This window comes from Pezoporus occidentalis, unplaced genomic scaffold, assembly GCF_034315485.1.
Source record: "Pezoporus occidentalis ecotype Australia unplaced genomic scaffold, CSIRO_AGI_Poc_V1 ctg18, whole genome shotgun sequence".
Taxonomy (NCBI): domain Eukaryota; kingdom Metazoa; phylum Chordata; class Aves; order Psittaciformes; family Psittacidae; genus Pezoporus; species Pezoporus occidentalis.
Window position 1 is genome coordinate 7,563,666 of NW_026913640.1, and position 20,437 is coordinate 7,584,102.

At 39.1% G+C, this 20,437-nt stretch overlaps 1 long non-coding RNA gene across 4 annotated transcripts in view; it reads left to right on the plus strand.

Annotated features, from left to right (window-relative positions):
• The first annotated feature begins 1,567 nt into the window (after positions 1 to 1,567).
• The window catches only part of LOC134161897 (uncharacterized), a 60,946-nt gene continuing 42,076 nt past the window's right edge, over positions 1,568 to 20,437 (plus strand). For 2 of the 4 annotated variants that reach the window (XR_009964125.1, XR_009964124.1), the window contains exons 1-2: positions 2,683 to 2,842; positions 3,697 to 3,989. This is a non-coding gene — a long non-coding RNA (uncharacterized LOC134161897). Of the gene's footprint in view, positions 2,843 to 3,696; positions 4,804 to 20,281; positions 20,368 to 20,437 lie in introns of those variants that run through there. The other 2 variants (XR_009964123.1, XR_009964122.1) reach the window with 2 other exon arrangements.

Consider the following 20,437-nt stretch of genomic DNA (forward strand, 5'->3'; position numbering starts at 1 on the left):
TGTACTGTGACTAAATTTACTGTGCTTTCTGGCAGACTCTTTCTGCAGGGAGAAGTGGTGCATTTCAAGCTCTAATCTTTGTTTTGTCTGTAGATTTTCACTCTTTCTATATTAACTCAATACTAAGGGCCTGATCTTCACAAAATGGGGCCCAAAGTCAGCATCTACTTCTGCAAACTCAAGTACCTAGCACATGTGTGTCTGTGTGCAAATCAGAAGTGACTCACAAAAAGCTCTGGACACGTGGCTCTGCAAAGTCCCTTTTTGCTTTCATGTATCTTATAGATTTTACACAACTGTAGTTGTGTTTCTGAGAATAAGATGCTGGCTATTTAGTACAAAGATACATTTTATTCTCATCTCATCTCATTGCCAAAGTGTGGTTAAAGGCCCCAGCTCGGCTTTTCTACAAATGTAATTAACAAAGCTAAAGTCTTTTCAGAACTTTTCAGGTTTGGTCATCCTCTTTGTACAAAATTAAAATAATTAAGGCTAAATCCAAGCATAAAATAAAACCATAAGGCCCTCATTGTCCTCATGAAATGAACAAACATGATGTGTTTTCCTTAGTTTGATTTATACCATCAGCATTTGGAAGCACAGTCATTGTTTAGCAAAACTTGCCAAATGTTTTCTATTTAATTATACCATGCAACCACAAACTTTCAGGAAAAGATTCTTTATTTATTTACTTAAGTCAAAGAGATACAACCAAATAACTTGACATTATTCTCAGAGAAAAAAGTTAATGAATAAGCAGTATTTATAAGCAACGTAAGAAAAAAGTAGTTGGATGGTTAGTTGTTTTTTTTTGTTTTTCTTAATTTATCTCAGAGCAAATAAGAGGGAAATGCTGAAAATGGGACAGAGGGGTTTTTATTTTAATTGCAGTAAGTACAAAAATCAGTAAATACAAAAATCTATAGAAAAATTGGGGGATAACACTGTAGTGAAGCTGTGTGTCATTTTATGCTGCAAAGAGCAAGTAAGGGGTGTGTAACATGCTTCCTCAGTCTTCCTTCTGTCCATTTGTCCTTCTGCCCTGCTCACTGTCTGTTGCAGCCAGTCCATGCTGTCAATATGGAGTTTGGCTTTACTTAGCTCTGAGAAGAAAGTGTCTCATTGTCAAAAGATGTAACGATAGAGAAGTTCAGATTCTTTCAAAGGTAGATTGTACCTTTATAAATAAAAATATCATCTGAAATTGCATTATTTTGAGTCATAAGTATAATCCTTTAGGGCATAAACTGATCAACAACAGGCTTGACAAAGGAATGTCTTCAGGCAGAGTATTATTACCAGTGATGAGTGATAAGTTATGTTATTTTCCATACAGAAGTACTGTCTTGCAGTCAGAATGGACTTTTAATTTATTAGAACAGCATGACAAGGAAGTAAAACCTGTAATGCATTTCCAAGAAAAATGGGCTCGTGTGCATAAGGCATCCACTCGGCACAGACAAGGCAGCAGGCACAGTGCTGGAGTCACTTTTCAGATGGCAGACAGTTTTCAGATTTAAAGCAACATTAAAAAGCCACCTTAAACTGGTCACTAAAGGAGGAAAGCCTTCTGATCAGAAAATTCTTTCCTCCTCCAAAAATATTCCCTCCAAACTCTTTAGCTCATAACCTCATAGCAGGATTATGATGTATCTTCTTTTGCTTTCCATTGCTTTTGTGGTGGGAAAAGCAGCTTGACCCTAGTAATTCTTTCTCTCAGATTTTATTTTTCACAGGTCTTGGGGGCTTTGGTCTGAGCAGCTCCACTCCTGGCCAGCACATTGCCACTTGTCTAACACATCTTGTTAGGGGACTGAGAGTGATTGTCTTACTTTGCAGCTCCTGGCAAGAGGAAAATGGGCTCACAGGCAACCAGAGGCTGCTGAGTGCCCATAACCGCTCTGGAGCAGTTGCAAAACAAAAGAAAACTGGTGTTTTCAAAGCAAAAATAGTGTCCTTCAATACACAGTAGCATGGCTGCCACTCCAGAAGGATGGGCTGCTGGACATTACCAGGGAGAGGGTAGATAATGTCAGTGTCCAATCTTCAGGTGATGAACTGGTGGAAGTGGTGGTGGTGAGAGACCCTCAGCCCCTGGAAGTTCTCCCCACACATAATGGTGACAGCACACAGAGGTGTGGCTTTCAGCAGCAAAGAGGGGACAACGTCCCAACCTGTCAGTGGAGAAGAAAGGGGTGGTAGAGCAGTTTCTGAAGGCACCCCAGGACAAGGGTGAGCTCAAAGCCTGCAGGGACAGAGCTGAAAAGTCCCCCAAAACACAGACTCAAGTGTTCAGCCTTCCCAGATCCTTCTCCTCCATGTGCAATTTCCTGAAATAGGGTGTATCATTCTAAGTGTTTTTAAATGGCTTACACATCCCTCATCGTTATTTTAATTTTAAAATGTTCTGCAGAGCTAATTATTTTTAATGGTTGAAAAAAAAAAAAAAAAAGGTGTGGTAAAATAATATTTTAACTCTAGCAATTTAAATTGAGAACTCCTGTAAAATTACCAAGTCTTTTGAACTGCTGTTCAGAAAGAGATATTCACTTTTATCACACTCACTCCCTTCTTTATATAATATTTAACCCATGAAGCTGTAAAGGTTATACTTTGGAAGGTTTATTCCTCATCCTGCTGTTATGACACACAAATAAGTGACCAAGTAAGCAGGTAAAGCTAAATAAACGAAGCTGGAGAAACACAAGCCAAAGTGAAGTATTGCTTGTTCTTAATCCTGCCTCATTTGGGGCACTTCTTTGTGAGAATCCCAAAGTAGCTGAAGATCCCTTCAAAGAAAAGCTAGTTATAGAAGACTTATCCTTGGCGCTCATGTGATCAGGTAATGTACTTGATTCACACAAACAGGTAATCCACAGGGCTGCACTCTAGACGGTTAAGTGGCTTTAACATAAACTCCTATTGCAGAGGGCTGGAAAGCAGATAAAAGCTTCATTTGTCTTCTGAGCCCTTGCCGAAAATCTGCCCATTATACAGTGCAGATCTATAGGAAGGCTTCTGGTGCCTTTTTGATGTGGGGGATGGCATGCCTTCAGCGAAGAGTCATTGACCGGCGCTCTCCCAGCTCAACTCGACTGTGCCCCACGGCAGGATCAGACCATGGGCAGGGGCTTTGCTCTGTCACCTGGCACCAGCGAGCTGCATTGGCTGCTCAGTCGGCCCAAAGGCATCTCCATGGGAGGATATGTCCCTTGGTTCACAGATAGAGACAGCAACAAAGGTTTGCTTATGTCTCCTATGAAAAATAGTTTTTTTGTGTCAGGATATTTATCATCTGCTCATGTCATCATTCCTGGGTTTTCTGGTGACAGTTGTGGCATGGACAGCGTACAGAGCCTTTTATCTGTGGATGTTAACATTTCTTTGAAGACTAAGCACGAAATATATTACAACAAGTTTACTGATAGAAGAGCTGGAATGACTTCATAAGAGAAGAGGATCACAGAAACAGACACATAACTGTTTGTGGCTCTGCTTAGAAAATAAAGCTATGTTCAAAAGCACAAAACTAAACAAATTTTGCATTCGTTTCAGAGGTCTGAATTTGGGACACAATCCACCCCTCAGTGAGCCAGCAGGAGTCTTCCCATTTAATTCAATGAGCTTTTCATCCAGCCTCTGCTTGGTCTTAAGTTCTTTCTGATTAAACTTCTTTCATTCTTTCTTTTAATGCAGACAGGTTTCAATAAAGTTGGCATGCAGTACCTGTTCATCACACCCTGATACATGAGCTTCTAAAAGCGATGCAGGTACCCAGAGCCACTTCCCTGGGAGCAAGGACAGCTGTTGTTCCCCCCAAGCAGCTGCAGTGTGAAGTGGTGGGATACTGTCAGCCTCTGCATCTCCACTGCTTCCTGCAGCTTCTCATGCTCTTATGGTTTAGGAGAACTTTTATGTCAAAGCTTGAATTGTGGCAAGTCATGTTGATACTTCCTGTTTTCTTTGAATACCAGCTGTTCTGGGATTGAGTAAGTAAACCATCTGATTGACAGAAAACACCGGTTTTGATCCCAGAGTTTTGAGTTTATCTTTTAAGTGATGCGCCACAAACCAATTTGCAACTAACGAATGCCCATGTCATCTAACAAAGCTGAATCTGTCACTGTGATGCTAATATCTAAAAGGGAATACTGGTAGCTCCTGGAAACCAGTAAATGCATGTTAAAAATCCCTGTTCTGGAAATCTCCTTATTTAAAAAAAAAAAAAATGTTTTCTTTCCACTAAGGGAATTCGTTAAGTATGGGGCAATTTGTGCTGCTGCTGATGCCATTAAAGTATTGAAAATGTGTTTCTGAATGACGTTAATTCATTACTTTTCAATTCTGAGCTTCTGGAAGCAAAAGACCACGTGGGCTGCATGCCACTGAGATACGCTACACCAGTTCTGCAGTCTTCAAACCCTTCATGATCTTTTGTGTTTGCTGGTAAGGGCAGCCCACCCAGCATAAAAAGGCATGCAAACGATTTTAACAGACAAGCATTGTTTTGACCAAGGTTTCCAGTGTTAAACTATCCAGAAAGATTTAGACAAATTTTTCCCTGTGGTAAAATGCCTATGTTTGTTTAAAGATGAAGAGAAATTGAAATGCATTATTTATAGCCTAAAATATCCTTAATATTACACACGTGTATTTCACTTAATCATTGTTTTGATAAATGCCCACACTGCTAAACACCTAATGTACAATAGGATGTGGTTCCCTATTAAATTAGCAGATGCTACAGTTTCTGATTGTTAATGATGGACCTGTTTGCCAATAAAAACAACTGATGGATCAGCATGTGTGCTACTGAACCTCAGCAAAAGCTCAAACTAATGAGGGAGAGAAAAAAAAATGCTTCAGGTCACAGTCAGCAGATGGGAACTGGCCAGATGTCTGTCTGGGGCAGGAAAAGTGCAGCATGTATTTAAATACATATCTATGTTTTTATATAGCAGCAACCACTGGGAAGTTCAAAAACTTGGATGAACCAAAGTAATGATTTTGAAGTTTACTTTCACAGTTGGGGTACAAAAATAGGCAAAAAGGTTACATCTCTAAATCTGAAACTTCAGCTATCAGACAGTTCTGAAATGGTCATTACATGCAATTTAAGACACAAGAAGTAAAATGTTGCAAGTCAGATGAAAGCCGCATGAGGTGATTTTGGCAATATAAGATGTGGTCTGCAAGCAGCTTAAAATGAAATTGTGTTTTAATTTTCTCTTATGTTTTTTATTAAGCAAGACATGTTATAAAATGTAACATGTCTAAACATTTTTTGCTGAACTGTGTGACACATGCAAATGAATGGAGAATATTAGCTAAAAAAGATGAAACTGTGCCAAGAACTAAGTTATATGGTTACATATTAAAAGCTAAGTTAGTTAATTTCCGAAACACACAGGCAGTAAATGTACAATTGAAAATGTCAGGATTTTTTTAATCACATGCTACTGCAAAATTACACGTTTCATATATCTCTGAGTAAAATAAATAAAACCTGTTTATTTTTCACTGAAAAACTTGCACTTCTGCCCAGATGCAGTAGCCCAGTCACACTGCCTCTGAGAGATTTATTCATCGGCTAAAAGATATGCAGGTCCTTAAGTGCCTGACTGGACTGGGGCCTATAAGACAAAATTCATTATAAGTAGAAATGCAATTTGTTCATGGATTGAAGCAATTTGAGCATTTCATTTGACTCCTCTATAAATGGAATTTCCCTGTACACAGTTCACAGCAAGCATATTTTTCCACAGGGGTCTGATCCAGACCTCACCGTAGTCAATGACCACCTTTCCACCTGCTTTGTTGGGTTCTGGATCTGTCCCCAGCCTCAAGCATGGTGTGTCTGCCTGCCAGCACCAGCTCTGTGCTTCCCTCTAAGGCAGAGTGTGCTCAGCTAATGAGTGCTTTGCTGTTACTTTGAGGGAGCCATAGCACTCAGGAAGGAAGTTGCATGGGGAAAACCATGTGTTATGTTTTCTGATGTCAACATTAAGCAGGCAATACAGGAATATTCCTTTGGAGAAGTGCCCTAACTTCTTAGGACATTTGGGGTGCAGAGGGGTCCCCACAAAAGCAGGATGGAGCAGGAGACAAATGGGGACATTTTTTGCTAAAACCTCACCTCCTGCTCTTGCACCTGGAAAATAGGCTGAGCTATAACATAATAGTGGTGAGAAAATGCTGATAGCAAGTAAGGACAGTGCTGGAGGGCAAAAGGAAGGAGGAAAATCGGAGATACCTGTCTGCCAATGCCTTCCTTGGCTGGTGCAGACACCACTGGACGCAGTATGATGCAGATACACCCACACGGGGGAAAGAAGATTGTTGTCAGACAAACACTGGTTTCTGTGGCTTTTCTCCTGCCTTCATATCCTCTGTGCCCAGGCAAAATCCTTGTTATTCAAGAGCTACAGCTAAGACAGCTGTAGGACAGGAGCCTGTGTTTTGCCTTTCAAAACATTTCAGGAAAAACCTACCCCATGAATCCTATAGTGTCTGTCATGGTGTGTGTGCTTTGCATCCAGCATGGTTCTGTGTCTAAAACATATGCTGCTCACTCATTAAAACGTCTGAGATAAAGGTAGATGTTATTCAAGCACAAGGGAGTTCCTGTTTGATGGTTTGACTGAATAGCAATAGAAATCTGCACCTGCACAAGTTTCTGCCAAAACTGATCTCACACAACTGTTGATCTTGATTAAATTCATTAGGCTGGAAGAGATGGATTTCTATACATCTTATTGTGCATGTTTTATGGGTTATGCTCCTGCATGGAATATAAGGTGGTTTTTGTTCAAAAGACAGTAGGAAAATCATGCTGAGACCCAGGCCTGCTTTAGAATTCAATGTATTCAGCAAAAACTTTGGCCAGGACTTATTTTGGACTTCAGTAAAACTCTATTATAGGAGTTTCCGTAAGTTTAAAGGAACTCTCTGAGAGTTTGTATATATTATAAATCCTATTCTGTACAGATTTTGCCTGCAGTAGCAAAGTAGCAACATTTTTCAACGATTCTGGCTTAAGTTATAAAGCTCTATCCTGGAGCGATGAAATTAGAAAAATACTTTACAAAACCAGAGCACAGGTCACATATTTGCAATATCTTTCTTTAGTATTAGCCCTCTTTGAAAGAAGTTTTATGTCACAGCTGCACAGCACACATTGACTGGTTGCATCCAAAATATAGAAAATAAATCACGGGTTTGTCTTCACTTTTGATAACATAAGGAAAACCAACAGGCTGATACTTATTCCTCCCTTCTGCCTGTGCTGTGGGGATGTATTTTGTATATGTATATACAGACATACAGAAACATACAAATCTAATTTCTGCCGTTTCACTTTCCTTTGATTTACTGTTGTACAAACAAAAGGCTTGAGACCTGATTATAATCTTACTAAGTTAATCAGTCTGTTTATGTCAGTAATTAATCAATTTTGCCTGTAGAGGCTCACAACCTGCCCCAAGGTACATAATTTACCCTTGCCTTTCACTTTGCATCATCATTTGCATCAGTACAAAGGGAGTGTAGACACATGTGCTTCTGGATTCTCTGTTCACCCTTCACTCATTTTGCACAGAGGTACATGACAAACAAAATCTGTGGTCAGTAGAAACATGAAACTGAAATAATATAGCAGCATAAGGAGTATGCCATTGTCTGATGTGAAAAGGGATAATGGCTTTGCCCATGTCCTGGTGAACAGAATCCCTATCCCACTGAGCAACCCTGCCAGAAGAGGACCAGGCGGTGCTCCTGTCAGCAGATGCATCAAAAAGAAAGGGATTGGGTTACTCCAAAGCACAAGCTCCCCTCTTATCCGTATGGCTCATGCAGCTTTGCACTGCCAGAGATAAAAGTCTAAAGCAGCACATTTTGGGGAGCTCTGTATTGTTGTGACTATGCTGAGGTGCACCTATGGAAACGCACAACAGCTTGTCATGACTCATGTTCTGGCCCATTTTGTACATGTGTGTGCCTAAGCGTGCACGTTTGTGTACACATGGGTGTAGCCTTATAGAGCTAAAAACAAAAAGATGTCATAAAAGTGGAGAAACAGAGCAAATTGCTGAACTTCTAGGCTGGAGCTGCCCTGAACTCAGAGCAAACTGTTTATAAAGGAATCATTTTAATGTGAGGCAACCCTCTCTGAGATAGAACACGGGTATTTTTTAAGAAGAAGCAATGACATGATTCAACACTCCATACCAAGAAAATACCCTGCCTGCTATAACAATACCTTTTAAAGTAGGATTCATATGCCCATTCAAACTGAAATCTGGGCAGAATAGGTCATGTGAAAAGGAATGATATCTGTAGTAAACCTACGTTTCTTTAAAGCATGTGTCATCAGTATTAATCTAAATAGGGTTACTGAGTTATTGGATTTTACAAAATTTAAGAAATTGGTGAATATTTGGTTTAAAAGAATTTTTCCTGCTAACATTTCTATGGCAGACTCAGGAAGAGATCACAAAATGAAACCAGTGTTTTCAATACAAAGTGTGAAAACATTTTAGTCCTGACACATTAAAAGAATCTGAAATACCTCAGGACTAGAAAAAATAAGGTAACCTTTAAAAAAAAATGGGAAAAGTGGTAAAAACATTTTCACACACACTGGCACTGAGGACTTGTGCCTGATGTTAAGAAGAACTTAAAAAATATTTTGGTTTAAGCAAAAAACCTACCAGCCAACCGCTTATTGCTCTGTATGTTGCCTCAGTATGTTGATGAGAACATCAGAGCTGTCCTTTCTTCCTACTGCTGCCTGTCACTGAATAAAAACATCTTTCAGGCTTTTGCATTGACAATTATTATCCAGCTACGCCAAGTCTGTTTTTCTAAGGTAGTATCTGAAGTAATTTCTGAGCTGAATAATTGTACATCCAGATGAAAATTTCTACATTAGAAAATGTCTATGTTCTGATATTCTTAGCTAAAAACGGGTTGAATAACCCTGAGGTGGTGCTTATTTCTCCTCACTTATACAGAGACTTACCCAACTGACTCACATAAGGTGCTTAACTTTGAGACAGGGAAAGGGAGGTGAAATAAATCCTATATTGATATGCACTTAGTTACTTTGCCTGAGTTATTCAGTATTAGGGCTGCACCTAATCAGGCACTCAGGAAAGGCTTCACCCCAAACTTTAATGTACTCACCAGGAAACAGGAGAACATTGAAGACAAGAGAAATGACTTGGCAGTATTTTGGGATCCTTCCAGATAGACGCAAAGGATCCTTCCCTGGGGATATCTGATCCCAGAAGAGACCATAAGACTGTGCACAATACCCTTGGTCAGAGGAATCAAAGGCAGCTGAGAGCAGCCCAAGGGGCAATGGGCTTGAAACCATCCTCTCATTTTATTCAGAGAAAAAACTTCCACTGACTTCAATGATGAAGTTTTATCCATTTGCAAAAGACCATACAGCAGTGACACCCGTACTGTGGTTATGATGGGGATATGGAAGTTCAACATATTCTCAAAGCAATTTCCATATTCTTAGCATATGGCCCGTGCACTGAGCCCTTATTTGGGTCAATGAGGGTTTCTCATGCAGAACAAGCACAGAAAACATGCACAGCCTGTGCCTGAGAAGGGGCATATGCCTGCAATAGCTAAACATTTTAACGGGAGAAACACACTTTAATGAAGCAGCTAACTGCATAAGCCTGGGCAGGTTTTATTGAGGGCATTAATTTACACAAGATGTATGATTGTGTTCTCATGAAATCTGCCATGCATAATTACTAAAGATGTTAATAAATAGTCACCAAATCAGAACAGCTGGCTATGATGATATCCAGCTTTTCTTAAGAAAAGCCAGACTTTAACCTCACCACCATTAATACTGTGAAACATACTCTGGCCAGGGCATGTGATGGGATACCCTAAATAGATGACTATCCATTGCACTCCCCATCCTGGATAGTGCAAAAAGGCCTAAGGTTGGCATTTTCTTTGATGTGGACCTTCCAGCATACTTGCCTTTAGTTGAAAAAAATAAAACCCAAAGCAAATCCCTACAAATGATGCAAAGAGAGGAAGGGTTTCTGTTTTCCTTTGAAGTCATGTGAGACATTCAGATACAGAGATTGATGCTGCTTGAGAATGTGGCTAGAATGTAGCTGCAGTCAGTTTTCATCACTTCTTTGATAAGTGTGATCCATTGAGCTTATATTAAAACCACAATTGTGTGCACAGAAATTATTCCTTTTTCTGTATATGATATCAGAATGTTTTCATAATTTATGTAGCTAAAAGCCACTTTGCTTCCATTCACTTTTTGCTAGTTCCAGCTAGCAGTTTTAGAAGTCAGTCCAGCAAACTGTCTGTGTTCTATCTGTATTGCAAAGGCCAGCAAACCCACTCTGCATTTCTTGTTTTATTAATTACAAATTTATTTATTCTGAATTTCCTCCCATCCAATCACATTTCTGTGTCCCTGCTTAGCGTGTTAATGAAGTATGGTTACTCAGATGCTGTTCATGAAGTTCTGCTTGTCAATATATATTATGTGTCAAAAATCTCCTAGCTGGGAGCAGAACCAAAACGGGGGATAACATATTGTTATGGCTGGCTGGCAGCTTGGCACCTGGAGAGAACTTAAATTTCCTCAGCAAATAAGGACTGACATGAAGTTCATGAGCTAACATTCACATAAGCATCGTACAGCGCTCTCCCTGTCTGGATGTATCATCCAGCCTCTTTTGATAGATTGTCTTTCCCAGTAGTTGTATTCCGCACTCAGCTCACAGAACCACAAACCTCCACTTCCCTTAATGCTATTGCATTTGTCCCAAATGGTGGTGTCCCACCATTTGGTGGTGTCCCAAATGCTAGAAGAAAGCCTTACGCACTGGGCATTACCTATACTGGCAAGCTCTTCCTGCTGTTCTGTGCAACCATTCAACCCCAAAAATCAAGGACACCACAGGAAAGTCTCCAATCACTTCTCCCCGATGATTGACCTTTACCATAATCTTTCTGTGGAATTCTCCCTGTCCTATTCAAGTGAGTGACTGGCCGAACTGTTTCTTCTCTCAGGTCTGTGCCCAATCCTCCAGAGCCTTTACAGATGCTTACCTCACCTCCTTTCTCTCACTGACATTAGCTTTTATCAGGGGCTTTTTCATGGTCAAAACTGAGCTGCTTATGTTTTGGCAACTGCCTCTCAAGGCACATAAAACTCCAACCGCACCGAATTTGCCTGTGGCCATCCTGACCAACTGCTGGCAGGCTCCAGCCTCCAGACATGACCCAAAGGAGTTGGCTGCCAACCCCATAGCCAGAGTTTTGGAACACCAATAACCCCTTAAAAAACCACCAATCCCTAAATCTCAGAGATGACAGATTGCGGCAATTAACTGTGAGAGTATGCAGCTCCCTTTGTAACCACAATAGCAGCATCAAATTTGTAGGTAACAGCAGGCTCCTTTGATAAAGGCTTCTTCCAAGTGCCAGCCTGTACACTTCCTGTCAGGAGAAGGACTAAAAGCATTTCAAGGGAAGAAAAGTGGCAGTGGGCAAGTTACGTACCTCAGGAAGCTTATTGTAAGATGATGCTTTTATAAGTGTAGCATTTTCTTGTTTGTGTTTATATATAAATCCGAAAGGAAAACTTCTGCATAGTAGCATTTGACTTTGAAAATGCAATTTTCTGTAGCAGCTCAACTTGTGACCTAACGATCCACTGAAAAAGCCACAGGAACATATTTTATTTGAAAGAGCACTTCACGTTTTTCCCTGTATGACAATCAGAATTATTAGTCCCTTTAATTTAGAATTAGATATGTTAAGTGACAAACACAAAAGTGGACCTATCTTTTCCTTAGATTGGTAGATGTTTTTTCATTTTGTCTCAGCTCTCTACTTTTTTTGATTTTCAGACTCATATTATGAATACTCTGAATCTGCTCTCCAATATATTACAAAATAACATGGCATTCTAGCACTGCAGATGCACTCAACTCTAAAAAAGGTTAATAAAAAATTAAATCCTGATTTCACACAAAACCTATCTGCAAAAACAAAATACATTTTGCATGTTCTGTTTTGTCTCACTTATTGTTTTTTTTAAGGGCTCCAACATATTTTGTCAGAATCTGGATTACATTTTTCATTTTAGAATGCAGAGATAAATTATGGAAAATAAAATATGTTTGTGACCATATTCCCACCTGCAATACTGCTTAAAACTTTCCAAATGTTGAAAAACAAGACAGGCAGTGTCTTTTTTTTTTCTTCTTAAACCCCTGCTGACTGCTGAGAATTTTATCAAGGATGGATGTGAAGAAAGATTAGATTGAAAAGCTTCATGGTTTCCACCCATGGACTGAAGAGAAAAAAAGCAAAGAGGCTCATTATTTCTCTTCTCACATCTATCATAGCGATTACTGTACTCTGAAAATTGGACAGATATGCCAAAGTAAAAAGCTGCTTTTTTTTTTACCTCTCTCCATATTATACGAGATTTTATGTCCTCCCAGAGTAGGAGTGAAAGGAACCAATGCAAATAGATTGTTTATTATAGATTATGAGAATAAATTTTACTGTGAAGTCAGTAATTTATTTATTTTTTGATGAAAAAGTGGGCAGACAGAATATCAAAGGACATAAAAAGCAATGTGGAAGCCCCTGGGGAAGTTCAGAACAAAATATTAAATTGAAGTAATCTGATTTGAAAGCAAGCATCTCAATATGAAGCATGGAACTTAGAACTAAATGACACTTCAGAAAAAAGCAAAACCCGTGATTTGATTTAGATCCACTAGAGACAATTTTTAGTGGAACTAGAATGATTTTGTGCTTTTAACTGACAAGTTAGAACTGTTAATTTAAAAAAAATGTCAACATTTTGTGGCCACTTCTATCACTGAGTCCTTATCTCTGGATTTGGAAGCACACCCATCTTCACTACTACATGTGTGTTTTTCTACTTTGCCACCCATGGGGCAAGCTCCCCTGTACTATCTTAAAGCAAATATTAGTTAAGTTTATGAGGCTGTTTATTTCATGGTAACTTGTGAATGATTAGTCAATGCAAAATCACTGCCTAAAGAAAGCTGATGTCTGTTGAATGAATTGAAAAACTGTGGCCAGGAATAATATATCTAGAAGTCAAGAGAGTAATGATCAAAACTTGGTGTTCTCCATAGTCTTGCAATTTACCCCATCTTCTTCCTCCCAGACAACCTGCCCTGATTTTATGTAGGCATATAAGCATAATGATTTTTCTTGCTGAGATGTGAATTGAGGTATTTTCTGCCTTATGTTAGATAAATCTAGAAATCCTAATCTTCCTTGTCTTCTCTGGTAAGCCCATGCTACTTAAAATACTAGCTCCATACACTGAATTCTGTCATAAATCTTCCAGTTTTGGAAAATAGCTGGAGATCCTTTTTGTATCACAATCTGTATAAAAAAAGTTTGTTCTAAATTTGAAAAATTTATTAGAATGTACTTTCTGAAATTATATTAAAAAATATGAAGCCAACAAACATCAGTATGTAACTCTGTTTCAATTTTAAAATACTTTTTAATAATGAAGAGTCCCATGCTTCATGAATTAGAAGAGTGCCATCTGAATGCTCAATTCAAAGGCAGCCCTGCAGAAACTTCTGTAATTAGCAAGTGAGGAATCTGCAGATACTGACCAATAATTTGACAGTTGCTGTAGCTGCTATGAGATATTTGCCAGGGAAAACTTTGAGAAAACTGGTGAGTCAACTCCAGTTTCTACTTATGGTGATTATACTGCTCCACATTTTGAGTCCATTGCGTGACATGCTTTGTGTGTCCATCAGTGACTTGTCACACAGTCGTGTTTCCAAATTAATCAAGCATAATCATTCCATAAGTATAGACACTGAGGAACACAGCAGCTAAGAACACATTGCACAAACATGAATGCTGTAGCGGTGTCATTGCACAATCTTTTTTTTTAATTATTTTTAATTGAAAGAAAAAAAGTTCACTCATTTGTCTAGTAGCTTGACTTGGACTAATCAAGATAACTTGTACCCTGAATAACATATTTAATGCCTTAAATATTTTTTTCACAAGACAGATCCATTTGCCTTTTTCAATATGAATGTCTGCTCTCCTGGACACAATGGATAAGGGCTGTGTCTACCTCCAAAGAGTGCAGAAACACGTTTCCTTCATGGCACTTCCTGGGACAGAGACTACAGCTGTACTCTTATTCCCAAGTAGAACAGGATGAAACATCCAAGGGCTGGTGGGCTCATGGAACAGCAGGGGAGTAACCTTATAGTACCTCAGTTTCATCGTTGTCTTCCCTTTCCATTCCTGGAGCAAGAGAGTTCTTAATTAAGCATATTATGGTCATGATCAGGAGCTCCAAGCAGAACTCAATCTCTAATGTCCTACACACATGTAAGAAAACATCGTTTCCAACCTTGCAAAGAAAGACACCTTTTCGTCTAAATAGGACTGTCTGTTCTGGCAGGCCATATGTTGCAGTCTTACAAAGCCCATTTTGGCTTTATCACAGTTTTGCTTTCTGGGACATCTCCACTGAAGAGACGCTTGCTGAAGAAATTGAGGCAGACTGAGATTTTTGTTTTAAATTATCCTCCTTCTAGCGGGTGAACTGTAAATTACTGCTTTGCCATGTGGTGGAGCTGGTAGACAGCAGTTCCCAAATTTCATATTTTTTTCGTTGTGGAGGTTGTTGTTATGTTCGGAATCTTTCTTTTTTTTTAACAGTTTTCACAACTATGTTTAGTCTGGCAAACTACCTATAAAACTTAATCTTTGCTTTTGTATTTATATTATAAACCCTCAAAACTAAAGAAAACATCAAAGCTTGATTTTTGGGGTAAGAACTGCCAAGTCTGACAGCAGCTTTCCACACCAATTCTTTATGACAACTCAACTATTATTCCATGAAGAGCAAAGTCTCTGAATCTGTAGATCTCATTTTTCAATTTCTAGATGACAAAAGAACTTCTAAACCACCGTCAAGGATGGTCACTTAGAGTAACGTAAACAGCATAGGTAAAGCTGGAAACACATCTCAGAAATAAAAGATTGCAGTGATTTGTGTCTTAGCAAAATTCCTCATTTTCAGCTCATGAGAAGCTGATTTTGGGGATATCAAGTGGATCTAGATTGGACCAACTGAGTGCTGTGTTCTTAAAGTAGCCAGTACCTCAGTGATGTGCTGTTGTGGAGACACTTTCTGCGGTTTTCCGGTCCTGCTCAGCTTGCAAGGCTCAGACCTAGGTGCTCACAGTAACTCTTCCTGGATCTGCACAGTGTTTTGGAAAGTCCTGATAGGTTTCTGCCCCAACTTTTCATATAAATCTTTCCAAATGTGGTCCTCAATGCATAAGAAGCACCTCAGAGAGAAAAAGGTCTTGTGATTGAAACAGCACAGTATAACTCAGAATTACTAATCATATTCTCTGCTTTCCCATTAACCATCTGTGTTGCCTAAAGCAAGTGGTACAAGTTTACTCCTCTGTAACACTGGCATAATATTTGCCTGCATTAAAGAATTACATGTGTAAAAATTCATTTGACATTCTCAGATAAAAAGTACTTTGAAAGTATATGGCACTATGGTCATTAATACTTTCAGTTTTCTCCTCATGTTATTTTCTAGACTATTTATTATTTTACACTTCTCTCACCTCTCAATACAGTAATCAACTGTTTCATTCCTGAGAAACTGCATTTTAGAGCATTTCATAGAGATGTTGGTGGCATATGGTCAAATTCCAGTATGACCAGTTTGCCAACTGAAATTCTCCCAATAGTTTTAAGTGGATTAAGTACTTTTCTCTTCCTCTAATGTGTTCAGCAAGGCTGTCCACCATGAAATATCCTTTGTGTTTGATTCCCATGTAGCTGTGCGGTAATGAAACGAGTTTATGTTTCTGACTGCTTTGACTACAAAGTAGTTTGAATTATTCAGGGAAATGCAAGACAAAATTAATAATACTGACACTGTGTATAAAACACGAGTGTCTGAAACCACATTTGTGAATAACTGTTTTATTTCAGATTCCTTATGGGATGGCCCTTGCACATTAAAAGAAGACATATCCTGTCCAATCTCTTGTGTGGATTTTAAATTATGGAATAAACCAGAAATTCACCTATTTCTTTTCCTTGCCTGCATTCCCATAGCTTAAAAATAGTCTTATTTGTTAAAAAAAAAAAAAAAAAGACATTATGCACAGTTTACAATGTGGATGGACTCAGTGAGAATCTATTGGATGCTAGATTTATTTGGGCTATTACAGAATGCTCTTTGAAAGCTTATTAAGAATAGTACACACAGCTATGTTAACTTTTAATGGGTCACTTACATTTTTGTGTCTGGAGAAGAGCAGGGTACTTACATTTAAAAATCCCCAGAAAAAACCTACCACAAAACCCACCAACATTCTGTGTCTACTTGTGGTCAGTTGTAAGAAAAATGATGACAGAAAAATTCAGTTTTAAAACTGAGTTTGAATTTGAACTATCAAGGAGCTCATTTGGGTCTGGAAGTACTAGCTGACCTCATGTTTACACAAACTACAGTGACAAAGTATATCTGTGGATTAAACAATGAGGGCCAGATTTTTAGCTAGTGCAAATTGTGGTAGGTCCAGTGAATCCAACAGAAATAAACTGATTTATGCATCTTTTAAGAAAGAAATTATTTGTTTAGAGAAAAAAAAAAACTTTTTAAACTCTTCACACATATATTTGCATGGATTCAGTTGTAACACGAACGTTTAAAAACTGTGGATAGTTCACCTTTAAAAATGTGTTTATTGTATATGGATCAATCGTGTGAAATAGGGACATGTTCTTTCTGTATAAGAACACATTGCAGTAAACTGAACATATATTTAAAACTTTTAAGCCCAACAGGACCTTGAAGGGTTAATTTAAAACAACACTTGATTTTTCTTTTTTTGCTTTTTTTTTGCTATGTGCTTTTAAAAAAGGGTTTATGTAGGACATGTTGTTCACTTGATGTTAAATTTCATCTTACAAGGGTGTTCTGGAATGTGTTGGAATAAATCTCAACAGTCATATTCCCTGAATAATAGCTAAATGTTTGAGTGCAATAGGAGGTATAGCTCAAAATCTTTCATGACCAGAAAAAAACTGTTATTTTAAGACTCAAATACTTAGTGCTTTCCTGTTTTCTCTCAGCATTGTATCAGTAGGTACATTCTTTAAAAGCAATCACATCTTGGTTTCTTTAGTCTGCAGAAACCCCATCTGTGTATGCTTCTGATAGAAACCAGATTCTGCACTGTGGAATCCGCTGGAGCAACATATCTGCAGCCTGTTTGTGCATATTCTCCACCTCATTTACATATAAATTACATAATATACAACCTAGGGACTGGTTTGTCCCCTCAACAGGGAGGTCATTCTAGGAAAAGGGGGTGCAGAGGTGAAAGCCACCCCTGGCCCATGCTTTTCCCTGGTAAGCATGGAGTACCCATCACCCCCAAAGTGGGCAAGGTCTGCAAAGGTAGGCTGGGCAGCGGCTCAGCAGCAGCGGCACCCACCTGGGGTTTTCCCTGGGACTTGTGTGCTGGCAGCTGGTGTATGACATGGACAGAGGTGCAGTCTGTCTGGGAAGGCAGCAGCTACCACCCGCTGTTGTTCAGGCATGAATTCCTCAGCTGGCACAGTTGCCCTAAAGCCCTTTATATCTGTTTGATCCCCATCTCCCTTCTTAGCTTTAAAAGTACTTCCTTGAGTGGTGTAATCATGGGGCAATTTTCCTCTCATGCCAAGTTTAGATATTGTATATACTACTTATAAGTTGACTAGGGTGACATTGTTTCCCAGTTCCCAGTGAGATAGGGATCAGACCACCTCTGTGCAGCTCAAAGACCAAAGCGTTGCACCAGACAGCACAAGATTTCTTCAGAACATTTTGGAAGTGGAAATTGAAGTCATTTGAGGATTAGTATTTTGTTAGATGGGGAGATGAACCCCAAAACACAACATCCTGAAATTGCTCGGCTGTTGTTCATTGCTGAAGGTTTGAAGGCAGAGATTGCAATCTGTTCATGCTCTATCTGCCTGCCGCAGAGTTTGCAGAACAACAAGCGAGACAGGTCAGCACTGGCCCCCCTTTTCTCTGTCTGTGTAACCTGGTATTAGTGAAAGAAAGCAAAAAGGTTTAAAATCCTACTTGAAGTGGATACTGGTTACTTAAGTCAGCATTATGTTCAGTAACAACAGACACAGCTGTCTTGACCACACACAGACCATTTTAGCAATTGCCAAAGAAAAACACTTGTTATACAGCCAAGTCTTAAATTATGGTAAGCAATAAAATAACCAAAGATATTTTAAAAGAAAGCACATCAGTTTCATTAATATGAAATTTACCTTTCAGATAATTCTTGACTTGCAATAAATATACATTTGCCAGTTTTGTGAGAAAAAGACTATGGAAAGTAAGAATTACTTCATAAAAATATGCTAGCCAGGATTTTATATGAATGGAATTTAATGACTATGCAATTATAATCTCTAAGTGCATGTAATTATTAAAACAGAAACAGACACACAGTCTTCTGCTTTCTGTAGCATTTTTTTATTTACTTAAATCAGATTTGTAATGAAAATGTGTACCAATCATAAAGCTTGGAAGGACAGCAAGTTTAGGCTTAAGTTCAGCAGAGAAGTTGAATATGTGTGTATAATTGAGCATGGACACAAGCTCTTTTCTGAGTCTGAATCCTAAGAAAAGCATACAAACCTCGTCAGGGAATTTTTGTGTTTTCAAATATTTTGAGTTGGGCAAGGAAAAGATGAATTTGGATTTACCCAGATCGCTTTAGTTGCATGTAGTTTTGCCATGCTTTTGCTTTTGGAAGTGGGGGAATGTTAATTTCCAGTTTCCTTCTACTCAAACTCCTTCTATGTAAAACTGGATTAACAATCTCTTGTTGGCCTTTAAAAGTCACACTATGTTCACAGTATGCCTTTAAAAGTCAGTCTAACGTTACACAGGAATGTGTGCTCCAGGGAAGGAGACTCCACAACCTAAGTCAGTCTAGTGCTGGGGAAAAAATGGAGACTAAAACACTGCACAAGGCCATATTGCTACCAAAGAAATGAATGAAAGAGAGAATTATGATTCAATGATTTCCCAGAAGTATATGCAATTTATGTGATGTTTAACCTTGTCCAAGCTCCTGGAAGCCCACAAAACCCTAACTGCTTCTCTAAATCTGATTTTCCTCCTTCAAGGTAGATCCGAAGCTACATGGCATCAAAGAATAGCATCAAATCTCTCTGCATTTGAAGGATATTGCAACTTAACACTTCTCTACTTTCAACTGAAAGTCCACCCCTTGTTCCTACCTGCATACCTGCACTATTCATGTCTGTCAACATTAGGTGTAAAGCATAGTCTCACAGCCCATGGGGGAAGGGACATTTAGAATCATAGAATCATAGAACAGTTAAGTTTGGAAAGGACCTTAAGATCATCTAGTTCCAAACCCCCTGCCACGGGCAGGGACACCTCACACTAAACCATGTCTCCCAAGGCTTTGTCCAATCTGGCCTTGAACACCGCCAGGGATGGAGAATTCACAACTTCCTTGGGCAACCCATTCCAGTGCCTCACCACCCTTACAGTAAAAAACTTCCTCCTTACATCCAGTCTAAACTTCCCCTGCTTAAGTTTTAACCTGTTACTCATCGTATCACTACAGTCCCTAATGAAGAGTCCCTCCCCAGCATCCTTACAACTTATACAACGAGGTGGTTGGCAACAGCCATCACAGCTTTACTACAGGGAAATCCTGCCTGACCAATTTGGTGCCCTGGGACACCACATCGGTGTTGAGCTCAAGGACCCCCTGGTACCTTCATCACTCTTTCTCCTCAGCTCCAGTTACATGGTACTCCAGGTTGTTTTTTCAAGGATGTTTGTCAGTGGAAGTAAACTGAGAAAAAGATTGCAGTTTTCTTTAAGCAGTAACTTGTGGATTTATTTACTACAGCAAATTTTAAAGCGTAGAAAAAATTGTATGTTTAGGTACATTTCAATGCCTCATGTCTGGCAGTGTTAGAGGCCCCTGCATTGCCCGAGATCCTTTATCTCTCCCTGCCTTTTGCAAGCTGCCTCTCTCTCCAGGACAAGGGAGCCTAAACTGTTTCTCTGTCTCTTTTCTTCAATTCGCTCCCTGAAGGAGCCAATTAAGGACCTCACCAAATAATAAACAAATATATTCCTACTGTCATTTGTCAGGAAACCTCCTGTTCCACCTCAACATACAACATAATCCAGATGATCTGTCACATGGCACCTTCACTGGTTTGGTTCAGACTTAAAAAGTAAGTTTGCCCTGAACGCCAGCCAACTGTGAGTCTATTAGTAGGTTCCATGTGAAGTGCCCAGTATCAA